Raw genomic sequence first — 16397 nt, 5'->3', positions numbered from 1 at the left:
TATCTATCTATCTATCTATCTATCTATCTATCTATCTATCTATAGAAAAAAATGTGACTGAATAGTGAATAGATAGATAGATAGATAGATAGATAGATAGATAGATAGATAGATAGATAGATAGATAGATAGATAGATAGATAGATAGATAGATAGATAGATAGATAGATAGATAGACACAACAAAGTACCCCCACCACCCAAACCTGTGCAAATTAGGTAATTTTTATTTTTTATTTGAAGTAGATAATAAATAAATAAATAAATAAATAAATAAATAAATAAATAAATAAATAAGCTGCTACATTTTCTGAGGTCCAAAAGAACCCAAAGCTGCTATACAGTAAGATCCAGTATGTCACGATACACATACCCACAAGCGTCACGGATATTGTCGATCCATCCAATCTCTAATTCTATGCTAAACTGCATTATATACCACATCCGTACTAAAGTATCCGTTTGCCACCATATATAGGTCTCATCAGCCTCTTCTTCTCTATCGATGTTTCAGCTTGTTGACTTTCCAGATTTCACCCACATTTCATTTTCATTGTAGTGCCATAGGAGGTGCAAACTTTTGCACTCAGTTTCATGAAAAGAGCTGTGAAATTGCAGGTAATCACCAGGTCCTATAGCCAATTTAGCATTCTTACCTCAAGCGATTGGAGAGAAGCCACAAGTGTATTCACACACAACACACACACACACACACACACACACACACACACACACACACACACACACACACACACTAAAAAAACCCCAAAAAACCATTTGTATAGCAAGAGCAGATAAATCTGATGAACGTATTATATGTAAATGTAAATTAAATCTCGCTTTTGTAGCGCCCATATTGCTGAGAAGGTCAGAGGAGGCGTTTCTGGGTCAGTAGCCTTCCATCCCAGGGGTGATGTGGGGCCTTTGTAACGAGCTCCAGGTCGCACACAATAGATAGCAGAGACTCGACAACAGCTGCACTGTTCTCAGCTACACAAATGAGGTGGCTGAGCCCTGATGAACTTTCCTCATTGTTCTCTCCCGCTGACCTCTCTGGCTCTTCGATTCTGATTCGGAAAATTCATATCGTGAGGCTTCATTGGAAGTGACGTCCGGTTGGAAATTGTTTTAGGGTAGGGCTCTTGTCATATCTTGTAATTCATTTGACACGGAACAGCGACCAAGCAGAAACAGAACAAGACAAAGGCTCTGTGTGTGTGTGTGTGTGTGTGTGTGTGTGTGTGTGTGTGTGTGTGTGTGTGTATTGATTACACAATATTGACTGAGCACTTTTTTCCATTTCAAGACTTACTCATTGGCTTACAATCTACTCGTTGGAAGACACCTTGTTTGCTAATGTTATCAGAACGTTCAGAAAAATGCTAAGCGTTGTTAGCATGTTAGCCTCACATCACTGTGCGGTCGGCTATTCTTCGTGCATGTTCTCCTCATGCTTCAGGGGTTTTCAACAGATTCATCATGGCTGCTTAATTACACATGAAAACTTCTTACTAGCTTTATTAGCTTGCGGCCATTCCACTCTGAGAATGCCCGATCTCATCTGATCTCGGAAGCTAAGCAGAGTCGGGCCTGGTTAGTATTTGGATAGGCGACTGCCTGGGAATACCAGGTGCTATGTGATGGGTTGGTGCCTTGATGCCCGATGACGCCTGAGGTAGTTCGGATAAGCTGTAGAAAATGAGTGAGTGAGGCTAGTTTATTTAAAAAAAATTGTCAAGTTCTTCAGGAATTACTCCAGAATGTATTCGACAGCAACGCGAACGAAAGCTTAATAATTTAGTAACCAATGCTGAACAATTGTCGTAATATTAACGGTAAAGGCGTTAATTTGATGTAGAAGAAGCAATGGGTTTTAAAAGGGGCATTACGGTTTTGTCAGCAGGGTCACTTAACTAATTTTTGTCAACATATAGTTTGTAGTTTGTATAATGTTGTATTTCTTAAAGAACTATTGCGATAACACAGGATTACTTACTGGCAGGTTAACAAACAATTACGCGTTAATTGTGGATTCTTAACGACAGTATATATTTAAGGAGAATTAATATGATTTCAAGTACACAGAAGTTTCATTCAGAATACTTACTTCAAAGTATTTAGTGGATTATTTCCCTGATTGCATAAATCCATGTATTATTAGATAACGATTAATCGACTGATCCGGACTAAGTACAAGCTCCGAGACTGAGAACTGTTTTCTTTAAATCCAGGAGATCGTTTCAGAAATAAACAGAAGTCTAAAGCCAGGAAAATATTTATGTAAATGTTTCCGCCACGTTGAACCAAGCGTCCTGGCATTTCTGGAATGCTCTGAAAAACGTACCAACTTTCCGCTGGAATCGAAAGAAATTTCCAAAGATTTTTTCTGAATATTTTCAAAGGAAACAGGACAAAAGGTGGCCAAGTGGTGCGTGATGCATTGTAGAGGTCCCTGTATGATTAGAAGATTTTTTTTTTTTTCCAGAGTATTTTGGCGAACTTCATACAATGTTGAAAAATAGGACTCAAGTTGGCATGGCAACAAATCTCCCAGGAAAGGAAAAGGTCATAGTGGCTATAAATTCATTGCTTCAGATTGAATGAGCTGGTTTCCTATTATCATCTCCATTCTGCTATATATTTTTCCATGTTCTCTCTCTCTCTCTCTCTCTCTCTCTCTCTCTCTCTCTCTCTCTCTCTCTCTCGTTCACTCATGCGATCGTTCGTTCACTCACTCTGCTTCCTCATATAAATGTGGTGATACACGTCTCTGGTTCAGAACAAGCTCATGATTTTGATTTTCTGTTTGCAAAGTAATAAACATTGACAGGAGAATGGGCCCAGGGCTTGGGCCTCTAATGAGAAAATGAAATTAGTTTTTCAGCTGACTGCTCAGAAACATTTTATACATTATAATCAAGCATTTATTTGAGTGTGGCTGCCTTCTAATATGTATTCGTGTCTGTGTACGTGTCTTTTAAAAAGTCTACTCTATGGTCTATTTGCAGGGGTTTCTCTTCATTTTTCGCAGCACGGGTCCTGCCGGTCTTGTCGTCCTCTTTTGTTCGGGTTTTTAAACAAAGTGCTCGATTCACTGGATTTAATCATTAAGTATTGTTCCCATTTGATTCAAAATGAAACTTTTATTGGCTTGGATCCTTGAACGAGGATGAACGATAAAGATTAGTTTAAATCTTTTTTTAAAATCATCTCTGGTTAAATTATAAAAAGTGTTTTTGGCTTAATAATAATAATAATAATAATAATAATAATAACAATACTAAATATATATATATATATATATATATATATATATATATATATATATATATATATATATATATATAAAATTTTAATTATTGATATTATTATTATTATTATTATGATTATTATTTTCAGTTTTTATTTTTTATTATTACAATGTATAGACTAATAATAACAATAATAGTATGAATAATAATAATAATAATAATAATAATAATAATAATAATAATAATAATAATAATAATAATAATAATAATAATAGTCTATATGTTTTGGTATTTATTTATATTTTATATTTTAAAGCATTTAAAGAAACATGATTGGATCTGTATCAGGGTCAGCTGATCCTTCAGTTTTCAATTTGATCAAATTATTATTATTATTATTATTATTATTATTATTATTATTATTATTATTATTATTATTATTATTATTTATTTATTTATTTTATAAAACATTTTTGTTGTATTTCCTTTTAAGTGACTAAAAAGGATTAGAGATAAATAATATTATAATAAACCAGAATAATAAGGGGTTTAAATAACATTTACCTTGAAGCTCCAGAAAAACACCTACTGTACCTGCTGGACATTTTCTTCACTGCTTTGTGCATGTGGAAGGTCCGATTTTAACAACAAAACAAAAAGCAATAAAAAAAAAATATATATATATATATAATGATAAACCCTAGGGATGGCACTGATCCAATCCCTGGTATTGCTTTTGGCCCAAAACCAACAAAAATTGGAAAACGGTGGCTCAAATATCAGAAAAAAACAACAACATATCAGGTAGTATATCCTGTACCAAATGCAAAGACAGGAATTGAATTTGGACTAGGAGTGTATTTTTGGAACTGGAAAACTTTACTTTATTAAAAAAAGATGTGACTGTTTTTTTATTATTCAAGATCGAATTTTATTACATCCATACTCTCCCTTTTAATAAATGTATATATTACACCAACAATTACACAACAAGTTATTTTTTGAAGTTCATTAGGAAAAAATATGCTTAGTAGAGTTTATAGAAACAGGATCGGATCATATCGGTGTCAGCTGATCCTCCTGTTCTCAATTAAACTCGAGATAGAGTTAATTAAATTAGCGGTAATGCATTATAATAACTACACAGTACTACGCATTAGTTAAGCATGAGCAAATACGTAATTATTCAGTTAGTATACCTACTATATATATATGGGGGGGGCACGGCGGCTTAGTGGTTAACAGGTTCGCCTCACACCTCCAGGGTTGGGGGTTCGATTCCCGCCTCCGCCTTGTGTGTGTGGAGTTTGCATGTTCTCCCCGTGCCTCGGAGGTTTCCTCCGGGTACTCCGGTTTCCTCCCCCGGTCCAAAGACATGCATGATATGTTGATTGGCATCTCTGGAAAATCGTCCGTAGTGTGTGAGTGTGTGAGTGAATGAGAGTGTGTGTGTGTGCCCTGTGATGGGTTGGCACTCCATCCAGGGTGTATCCTGCCTCGATGCCCAATGACGCCTGAGATAGGCACAGGCTCCCCGTGACTTAAGAAGTTTGGATAAGCAGTAGAAAATGAATGAATGAATGATATATATATATATATATATATATATATATATATATATATATATATATATATATATATATATATATATATATATTAAACCAAAACATGTTTATGATTTGTATTTTTGTTCACGTCTGAGTTCTCCAGGAATCCTTACATGGTTCTTCATGATGGACCACCAGAGCAGGTCTTAAAGTTATTAGCCATATGATTTGAATGGGTTTAATCCCATAAGTAGTCCAACACATCGACCTATAAATGTCAACTTAAATCTAATGACAATTTTTATTAAAAATGTAGAAAGTTACAGGACAAAAATGGTCCATTGAGGTTAATATCTTTTTAATAAAGTAACATTTGTACAGTTAAAGCAAGCCCCGGCTGCAAAAAACGTTTTCCTACTCATGTCTGTCCTACTGTATGCTACAACACAGAGAGTTCAGTGTTTTGCTTTTTTTTCCACTTCCTTAAAACAAAATAAGAGTTGAAGGCATTTATAACAACATTCCTTTACAGTCAAAAATAATCCAAAGTAGTCGATTAATACATGCTGAAAGTAAAATAATAATAAAAAAAAAGATCATTGGGATACAAGTAAGAGTCACATAGAGATAACACTTTTGGCAGAACTTTTGTTCTTGTTCATTTGTTTATTTTTTTAGAATTTATTTTATTATACTGGCCATGTTCTCTTTCTTTAGGTGTCTTCTAAGCTGTGCTCTCTAGATTCCTTCTATTTTCTAGAAACATACTGATATCTCCGCTCTACGTCATACGTAATATATTAAAATTCTGTTTGTAAATACATTGAAAAATAGACGGACATTTACTTCGACCCCCGCAAACAAGAACCACGAAGTCACTAAGGGGATTAAAACTCTAAGACCTGGTCTCCAGTACATTTTTATTCTTTTATATTCTATGTCAGCTTATAACCTCTGACCTTAATAAAATGTCTTAGGCTTTATTACTGATAGAACTGTAAAGCTACGACATCTGCACTTCCACTACACTACCGAGACTGCACTGTGCATGGATATCCGTCGTACTTTCTGATTTAGTCAGCAATATAAAAAGATGTGTTGACATTGTGTTTATAAGCGTTCGCAACTCATTAGTAAATCGAACGTCTTTCGATCGCTTATGAAAAGAATTCGTAGAGAACGAGAGAACGAGCCAAGCCCCCGTTCTGCATTAAAAAAAAAGTAGCAGAACTTTATCTGGCATCATGATCAATGGTACATTCAGATTATTCCAAGGAAAGCACATGTGTAGTCAATTATTCCACTTAGCAGCATGCTTTTAAAAGCCCTTTTTGGTTACAGTTCTGTCCATGTGGATTTGTGTCCGTTCGATTTCTTAGTCTCGCATCAGCGTACTGGAATGCTGCCCTTCGATAATGTACGTTTCTGTTTCAAATGTGTCTCTGCAGAGCGAGTTAAGCTAACAAATGTCTGCTACATCTCTTTTGCTTTGAAACTGCTAACCGCAGCTAAGTCAAAAACATTGTGCTCCTGCAGTTGCTTTACTGTAAAGTCTCCAGTCCTAAGACAACGAATACAGTGAATGACTCAAACTAAATGATTCAGTAAAGACATATTGGCTTATTTACACTTTTTTTTCCTTCTACAGCACCAACAAACTGTGAATTTGCAAAGGTTACTGTAGTTATTTAGTATTTCAAAATCTCTCTCTCTCTCTTTCTCTCTCTCTTCATTGTCTGTAGAGTGACGTCGGAAGCTTCGTGGACGTACAGTACTGTAGCCAATATGCTGATAAAAACACCAGCACTGTTAATGCTTTCGCCAGGTTTCTGTCGCATCCATCATTGCATTTTGGAACTTTCTCGAGACTTCAACAACTTCCGCATTGGATTTTTTTATTCAAACGACGAAATGTCTGGAGATGTAGCTAATCTGTCAATATAAATTGATTCATTAATTTTCTAACGCTTATCTCGGGCGTCATCGGGCATCGAGTCAGGATACACCCTGGACGGAGTGCCAACCCATCGCAGGGCACACACACACACACTCTCATTCACTCACACACACTCACACACTACGGACAATTTTCCAGAGATGACAATCAACCTACCATGCATGTCTTTGGACCGGGGGAGGAAACCGGAGTACCCGGAGGAAACCCACGAGGCACGGGGAGAACATGCAAAATCCACACACACAAGGAGGAGGCGGGAATCGAACCCCCGACCCTGGAGGTGTGAGGCGAACGTGTGAACCACTAAGCCACCGTGCCCCATAATTTGTTCAACAGAATAACAAAAATACATCACCGACCAACAATTATTACCAAAATCACTAAATAACATTACAAAGATTTCGATATGCATGAAATTGATGTTCCATTTGTAGAGGGGATACATGAAAAGATGATATAAACACAAAATAAAAACATCTAGACAAAGGTTAGGTGACTGCAAATGGAGTGTTTGAATTTGTGGGATGTTTTAGCTTACTCTGGATAAGGTATTTTTTCTTTCAGAAGGTTGTGAGTTTGAATCCCAGGTCCACCAAGATGCAACTACTGGGCTCCTGAGCAGGGCCCTTAACCCCTTAGTTGCATAAAATGAGATTAAAATGTAAGCCACACTGGCTAAGGGAGTGTGCCATAGATAAAAATCCTTTTGGTGTGTTTCTGATCCAAAACAAAAGCTTTCCTATTGTAATATATTGTGTATTTTTTTTTTTTTTTTTTTTTTTGGAGATTTACATTGATTCCATTTGGCAGACACCTTCATCCAATGCATCTATCTTTCGATTAAGGGATAAGGACCCTGCTCAACAGCAGCTTGGTGGACCTGGGATTCAAACTACTAGCCTTCAACCCAGTATTCCATCACCTTAACCACTGAGCCACCGCTTCCCCTGAGATATTGAGATGTAATTTGGGGGAAAGGTGATTTATTTAATGATCTGTGTGTTTGCACCTCCTCGTACCTCCAGGGTTGGGGGTTTGATTTCTGAATCAACCCTTTGTGTGTAGAGTTTGCACGATCTTGATGTGGTTCAGTGGTTTCCTCTGGGTACTCTGGTTGTATCCCCCAGTCCAAAGACATTTGTTTCAGTCTGATGGTAAATCTCTAAATTCTCTGGTGTGTGTATGTGTGTGTGTGTATGTGTGTGATTGTGCCCCAGGTCCTACATGACCCAGTGTAGTATAAGAACTACAGAAGATGGAATGATGGGGATATCATTTTGTCTTTAATAGTCAAAAATAAAGAATTTCAATTTAGATCATCGAAGGTCCGGGTATTTAATTAACCATGCATATTTTATTCTCACTTTCCTGTTGTTATAAACATCACTGACAAACGAATCTATTCACATTGTGTTTGAGATCCGATTTTTAAACAGAAACATATATCTCATATTGATAATTCATTCATTAAGCCAAACGGGTTTTCATGTGATTCGTAAAGATACAGCATACCTTTAGTAAATCTGTGTGTTTTCATGCTTTAAAGTTGCTTAAAAAACTCTCTCCAGGGCCGTTTTGGAAAATATTCTCATTTTCTATGCACATTCAAATGACCCAAGGGAAGTGAAAGTCACCCTTGGGAAAAAACATTAGACCAATTAACTGAGTGCACTGATTGCGAGCGAGTCTGTATCGCTCCCCATGAACCCGTAATTGTACTCACATTGTTCGGATCCATAAAAGTACTTGAATTTTCCCATCAGCTTTCCCATTAACATCTCTTTAGGTTCATCATAAGAGGAGCACTACGTAGAAAAAAAAAATACCTGTGAAATACGATATAACCTGAGGCACGCTAGTCTGTATTCTCTATTAAAGGTGGGAAGACTACAGTCATATCGCTAACAAACTCGGATTTAACTCTGGCGAACTTCACATCCCTCTAGAGTCTATACTCTCGCTTTCATCCATATGCTCGTTCCACCTGCTGCAGGGAAAGACAATTCCCAGAGTTCAACAGCAGTATGCCTTTACATCGGGAAGTGATTAACGGGCCGTGGAAGTGCGGAGAAAAGGAGCAGGTTTCAGTGTAACACTACTACGATGGTCACAAAGGAACAATTTGTAGAGATCTCACAATTTAGCCTATGATTCATAGCTGTACATGTTGTCATATGGGTGTGAGCGGAACCATCTAGGGTTAGGGTTAGGGTTAGAGTTAGGGTTAGCTCACCCTAACCCTAACCTTAATGTGACAAAAACAATGACGGATTCCATGGATGGAATCTCTGTGGACATGGAGTTAGGTTACAAATAAATGGGAGTTCACATAAATAATAAACCGGACCGAAGTAAGAACTCTGAAGCCATCTGCAAGAAGAACCAGAGCCTGAGGAGGCTGAGGTCCTTGAACATCTGCAGGATGTTGTAAGTGTCTGTGTAAGCCAGGGCTTTCTTTTTTGCTGTTGCATGCTTAGGTACAGTATCTGAAAGAAACTGATGCCGACACACCGAACAAACTCATCCGTAATATTTATCATGGAAGGAGACTTCAGTGTCAGCGTTTCGTGACAGTAAACATCACAGACACCGACATCTCCACCATTAGTCCATGTCTAATTTGCTATCGTATAAACGATAACGTATCAGAAACAGGGTATTAATATAAACTTTATCAGTCAGCCGGATCTGCTGTGTGAACTGCAGCGCTGTATGAGCACGAAGCTCTTTTCTTTTCTAACTGCAACATCTTGGTGCTCATTACACAATAGTTATTGTTTATGCTAATTCTAAAAGTATTGTATTTATGTTCCAAAAGCTCCAAACCTGAGCTTTGATTAGTTTGTGGATGTCCTAAAGCCAGTTTTAGATGAAGTTTTGGCTTTAATCTTCTTAAAGCTACACATTTCTTGGATCACCGTAGCTTTAAATATGTTTTTTTAGTCAGGATCAGAAAACAATCATGAACCCAAAGTGAGTTAAATGTGATTATAACATAGTTAACTAGCACATGTTGTCTATTAAGTATATAATGCAACGACACTATCTGTATTTGCATCTATTTAGTGCTCGAAAACTCTGTATGGTTTTTAAAGTGGGCGTGGCCTAACATTTTTACTCCGTGGTTGGAAACACTGTATAGACAGAGAAGACACATTATATGCAGTATGTGAAGTTTACATACATCGTGAAATACTTTTCTTCACAAATCCCAGCTGAGGAAGGAAGGGTCAAAGACCCGGGGTAGCTAAGACAGCAGGGATTGTTAAGGGCCTTGCTCAAGGGCCCAGCAGTGGCAGCTTGGCAGTGATGGGGTTTTTGTACCCTGACCTTCTGATCAACAACCCAGTGTCCTAACCACTTGTAACCCAGATGTAAAAACACCCTAAGTGTGTACACGATATGTTAATATTAATAATAATATTGTTAATACCACAGATATATAACTTAATATCATTTTAGATCTCATTCAAATATTTTTATTTTTATTTTTGTTTGTATTTACATTTGCATCTTATCGTTCTTCTCATTATTTTCCATTAATCCATCCTCATGTCCATGTTTCATGTCTTTAATACACTCACGAAATACTGTAAATGATCCTGAAGCCGTATTTTTACATTTTTCCGTCTTATCTTTGTTCATTGCGAGAACACGCAATGCAGCATATAGTAAAAAGAGAGAGAGAGAGAGAGAGAGAGAGAGAGAGAATGAGAGAGCGAAAAAGAGAGAGAGAATGAAAGAAAATAATCCCCACGTCTGTTTTTTTTCTCCTCACTACCAGGTGCACACACTTTATATGCAATTTTACAATCATTGCATTCTGTTATTTATTTATCTCCCCTAAATTGAAATTTCCATCTGGTTCTTGCTATAAAGCTGTCTTTGTTTGCAGCGAGATCATTACTCATGATTTTACTTTCTCCGTCCCTCTTGGGGTTTGTCAGGAGTGTTTTATCCAGAATAGAGAAATGAACACTGAATCGTCGCCCTGCTTTCACCGCATTAGGGTTATTTCGCCCCGCTGTTGCTATGCAACAATGTGAAATGTTGGCACAACATGATTTAGATCGTGTTCAACAATAAACTCTTTTTTTTTCTTTTTTTTTGCAGTGAATGTACTGATGTTATCACTGTGCTTTTAATACTGGCAGAGTTAAGATTTACAATATCCTTTATATTTTCTGCTTAAAAATGCTCTCAGGATTGATATAGATGTATAGATATGTTTAGATATTTATTAATTTTACAACGTGACACTCTCTCTCTCTCTCTCTCTCTCTCTCTCTCTCTCTCTCTCTCTCTCACTCTCTCACACACACACACACACACACACACACACACAATCAAATATTCAATTACGTGTGTGTGTGTGTGTGTGTGTGATTTCCATGACAGTAGTCTCCTACACAATATAAAGTTCTACATTGGACCTAAAATGGTTCTATAACTTGCTTCATTTATAGAACCTTAAAATGGTTCTTCATATAGATTCATTATGGACGGCTTTCATTGAGAAGATCTCAGAGGGGTTCTTTGAATCCAATTTCAATGGTTCTTTTTACTTTTACAGCATTTGGCACACACCCTTATACAGGGAGACTTACATTTTACAGTCTCAAGGATTTATTTGCTTGTTTTGTATTGATTGATTGATTGATTGATTAATACAGCTGTTAATTAATGTAGCCTTATTCATGTGACTGGCCCTGAAGGGCACATGCATAGCCATTTCTTACCATAACAGATATGTCATAAACGACATATTCAGGCATTATGTAGCCTTATTACACAGGTTTTATACAGGTGTATTTATAACAGATGTCATTAAGGCTTATGCCTGTGGTGTTTTGTCATGAACTTGTTATGAACATGCAGGTGCAATAGCCCTTATAAAAGTTGTCATACAGGGATTATGCAGATGATGCTTAGCCTGTAAGAGCTAATGCAGGTGTTATGTAACCTCATCATGTTGACACTACATAGCATTATTATTTTAGTTGTCATGATGGCTATGCAGCTATGGGTATGCAGCCTTAATTATGCCTGGTGTCATGAAGGGGTTGTTTGGGTCTTATGTAGCCTGTTATGTCAATGGTAAGCCATCTTACTTTGTAGGTGTTTAGATGAGGCCTTATTTATAGAAGTTGCTATAAAGGGCTTACAACAGGTGTCGGCCTTATTGTCTAAATATATTCTAACATTAGATGTGCGACCCTTAAATAAATAAATAAATAAATAAATAAATAAATAAATAAATAAACTGCTATGATATTATGCATGAGATCATGCTAAGCTTGCAGGTTCTGAGCCGTAGATGCTAATATATGCTAATCGTCTCTTTTCTGTTAAACCAGGAGAAAAAAAAAAACATTAACATTTTTCTGAAATTCTAAATTTTTTGAATGGATCATTTTTATTTTCTTTTTTACTGCCTGCCTGTAATTGCTTCACGCCGAGTTCATTCCTCTTCCGTGAAGCCCCACAATCATCCGATATTGTGCCAACACATGAGGCATTTTATTTGCTACAAGCATCGGCGTATTTGACTTTAATATCTTCTTTTAAGGAAGCTTGTTTTTGCTCCGGCGTGCTGAGAGGGTGCGTGTAAGGAGGCCGAGTTTGCGATGGTGCTTGAAAAAGAAGGGGCGAACATTAATCATGTGTCTCTTTCATTTGCCGTGATGCATAAAACACTGAAATCTGTTGATCTGTGCACACAGGGAGGGAGTAAATACGAGTGCTTCATAGCTCATTCCCTGCAGAGCTGGAGGAAGGTTACTGTCTTTCCTCCCATCTCTCAACTGCTTCAAATCAACCCAGTTATTCCCGACACAACCGCATGCCAATTAGAGTGCTCTCGCAGTACTGCTGATGGACTTAACAGGCACTTTTCTTAAGTTCCTGCTACTCCGACGGCTTTTTTTTTTTTTAAGTTTAAAGAAATCTATAAACAAACTCCAGCATATGGGGATTTTTTTTTTCCCCTCTTCTGTGCCATGAGTTGAAAAGATCTGATTTACGACGTCTAACTACCAACATAATTTAGGGATTTGTTTAAAGCCTTAGAAGAAGGTGGACTTTTATTTTCCATGCTTTTAAAACGCACCAGGGTTTCGTATCGCATCAAGAGCCGAAGGTGTACGATGAAGCGAACGCTGGTTTTTATCAGAGATGATATGGAAATTTGAATTCGTACCATTCTAAGCCTTAATCTTTTTCTTCCTACAGGTGTTTTAACCCTTAATCAGAACTGTTATTCTGTTGCTTTTCTATTTAAACATACAATAATTGCACTAATTGAGTCTAAATCTGCAGATATCTTTATTATCAAGCTCAATGCTGTACTTATTTTTGTCAGGGGGACGTTAACATCAAGGACACATCCTTCGTAGCATGATTTATAATCAGCTTATAATCAAAGGTTGACTACAAGGAGCTTTTCAAGTTAAAGATATTTAAAGTATCACTCCGATAATTTAGGATGAATTTGTATTAGATTCAGATTCGGATCAATAAGTGATCGTTATTTCTTACATCGTTTCTTTATTATGTGCATACGTACATTCCCGAACCTTTCTGGTTGTCAAAGTGTGATGCATAAAAAATAGCATTATTATTATTATTATTATTATTATTATTATTATTATTATTATTATTATTATTATTCATTCATTCATTCATTTTCTACCACTTATCCGAACTCTCGGGTCACGGGGAGCCTGTGTCTATCTCAGGCGTCATCGGGCATCGAGGCAGGATACACCCTGGACGGAGTGCCAACCCATCACAGGGCACACACACACTCTCATTCACTCACACACTCACACACTACGGACAATTTTCCAGAGATGCCAATCAACCTACCATGCATGTCTTTGGACCGGGGGAGGAAACCGGAGTACCCGGAGGAAACCCCCGAGGCACGGGGAGAACATGCAAACTCCACACACACAAGGCGGAGGCGGGAATCGAACCCCCAACCCTGGAGGTGTGAGGCGAACGTGCTACCCACTAAGCCCCCCCTATTATATTATTATTTAATCGAATTTATTTTCCAGGGTCATCGGTCATTAAATTTCACACAACGTTATTTCTATCATTTGCACCTCGCACCCTTTGATCTACAGTACCAGCTCGGGGTATGATGTACAGTAGATACACATCAAGACTCTTTTCTGTTCTTACGCTGAACACCTGAGTCACTGGCTATCTTCAAACGGCGTATGAAGACCCACCTCTTCCTGAAACTCTTAAACTAGCACTTAAAAAACAACAACAACAAAAAAAAGGTTGATGGTTTTAGGTTGATGGTAACCTAATCTAGTAATCTGTAATCTAGTAAACCGGTGTAATTTATTAATGTATTCATTCATAGAGACTTCAAAGCACTTGAACCAAAATCACAGAATCTTGTGACACCATTTTGATTAGCACATAGAACCTGAAAAAAGCTCTTTCGTTTTTTTTTTCCATCTCTTAAGTGTTTTGTCTAGTTCCACTATTTGTACCTAACTTTGACCTTGTGGTTGAGTATCGGAATAGTTTTACACCCTCTCTCTCTCTCTCTGTCTCTCTCTCTCTCTCTCTCTCTCTCTCTCTCTCTGCTTTATTTCCTTACCCATTCTCTTATCTGATTCACACACATCCAAGATTCCATTTACTCTCTTTTAAAACCTCCACTTGTTTCCACTTTTCTTCTCCGATTAAAAGCAGGAGCAGGGCCTCAGCTGGCGTGCCTGCATGTTTATTATAAAGAGGTCATTGTTGTTTAATGACAGGGCGAGCTGTACTGATCTCGGGCTTGTGTGAGAAAGCTGGTACTATAACTTTCTCTGCATGGCTTCACCTGGAGCTTTTCATTCAGCTTAGAGTTTCTCTTTGTGTCACCAGGAGAATAGACTGTTTAATTACCTCGAGCTTTCCTGCTAAATGAGTTTAGATGTGATGTTAAATCGACTTCAACTTGTTTTCATTTGATCGGAGGAAAAGGAAAAACAAAATGCTTGACCATTTACATCTTTTTATTTACACTCTTATTTTTTTTTTATTTTTTGGTTTTGTTTAATTAGATTTCGTCTACATGCTACAGTATTTGGTGAGTTCTTTTCTTCAGTTTTGGTTGTTTTGTGGACTTGAGAGATTCACGGGCTAATTAATAGAGCAGTGCGAGGACGATATTATGCTCTTATTTAACATTAAATTTAAGCCACTTAGATTTCTCGGCTTTCCCGAGATGTTCGTAGCAACAATTTCTGAGCTTTGTTCATTATAAAAATGGACACCATACAGGAATATTAAAAAAAAATTATAAGAGACTCTCACTCATTCACTCACTCACTCATTTTCTACCGCTTATCCGAACTTCTCGGGTCACGGGGAGCCTGTGCCTATCTCAGGGCATCGAGGCAGGATATTCATCGGGCATCGAGGCAGGATACACCCTGGACGAAGTGCCAACCCATCGCAGTGCACACACACTCTCTCATTCACACACACACTCACACACTACGGACAATTTTCCAGAGATGCCAATCAACCTACCATGCATGTCTTTGGACCGAGGAGGAAACCGGAGTACCCGGAGGAAACCCCCGAGGCACGGGGAGAACATGCAAATTCCACACACACAAGGCGGAGGCAGGAATCGAAACCTGACCCAGGAGGTGTGAGGCGAACGTGAACACACACACACACACACAAACACACACACACACACACACACACACACACACACACACCCATTGTCATGATGAGGGACTAACTCTAGAAAATCCCTTGCTTACACAATAAATAATGACTTTATTTATGGCTTGAAATAAAACAATAGTAGTGGTTAGGTTTCTTTGGTCTATACTGGAATTTATATTGAATTTGAACATATTCTTCCTCGAGCGATCGTCTTTAAACCATTTGTTTCTATTCACAACAAGCCACAGCGGATCATGTAGTCCATGAATATTAGATCTGGTGCAGGCTTTTTACGCCGGATGCCCTTCCTGATGCAACCCTTGTATTTCATCGAGGCTTGGGACCGGCACTGAGAGTTAACTCTTCAGTGGCCGGGTTGGCTCTTTGCCTGGGAATCGAACCTGGGCCATGGCCATGCTGGATCACCAGGAGACACTAGACAAGAGAAAGTAAACAATTTATTTTTCTTCCTAGCCATGCAGCTAGAAATGCACCTGGTCCAACGAGGTACCGTCGACCAAGGTAAATAATTAACAATAAATGCACGTAATCATATAAACTAATAGAAAACCTGCTACAGAAGTCACTCGTGATTATTTTCAGAAACCTACAGTCGATAAACTGTGGCTGGTTTTTCTCAGATTTTTTCTCATCTCTGCTTCAGTAATATATTTTTTTTTCAAGCACTCGGTTTGGTCTGCTGAAACACTTTGCCGGGTCCGCATCCAGACCATGTTCTGCTAGTTAATGACCCCGGCTACAGTATAAGGGATTCAGTACTTTATGTTCTTCTACAGCTTACTTTATATTTTATGTGGTGTCTGATATTCCAAAAACATTCTAAGAGTTTAGTCCCAGAGGATAAAATGAACTCTTTGGTCTTTAGAACAGCCTCAAGTTAACTCTTTGTGTGCTGGAATCAGTATCATCCACAATAGTGATTACATAACAT

At 37.8% G+C, this 16397-nt stretch overlaps 1 pseudogene; it reads left to right on the top strand.

The window, feature by feature from the left end:
* Positions 1-1522: 1522 nt before the first annotated feature.
* LOC113660373 lies at positions 1523-1641 on the top strand (annotated as a pseudogene).
* The last annotated feature ends 14756 nt before the right edge of the window (positions 1642-16397 follow it).

Source organism: Tachysurus fulvidraco, chromosome 1 (genome assembly GCF_022655615.1).
Source record: "Tachysurus fulvidraco isolate hzauxx_2018 chromosome 1, HZAU_PFXX_2.0, whole genome shotgun sequence".
NCBI classification, from domain to species: Eukaryota; Metazoa; Chordata; class Actinopteri; order Siluriformes; family Bagridae; genus Tachysurus; species Tachysurus fulvidraco.
Note: the sequence above shows the minus strand (reverse complement) of the source record. Positions and strands in the feature narration are given on the sequence as shown.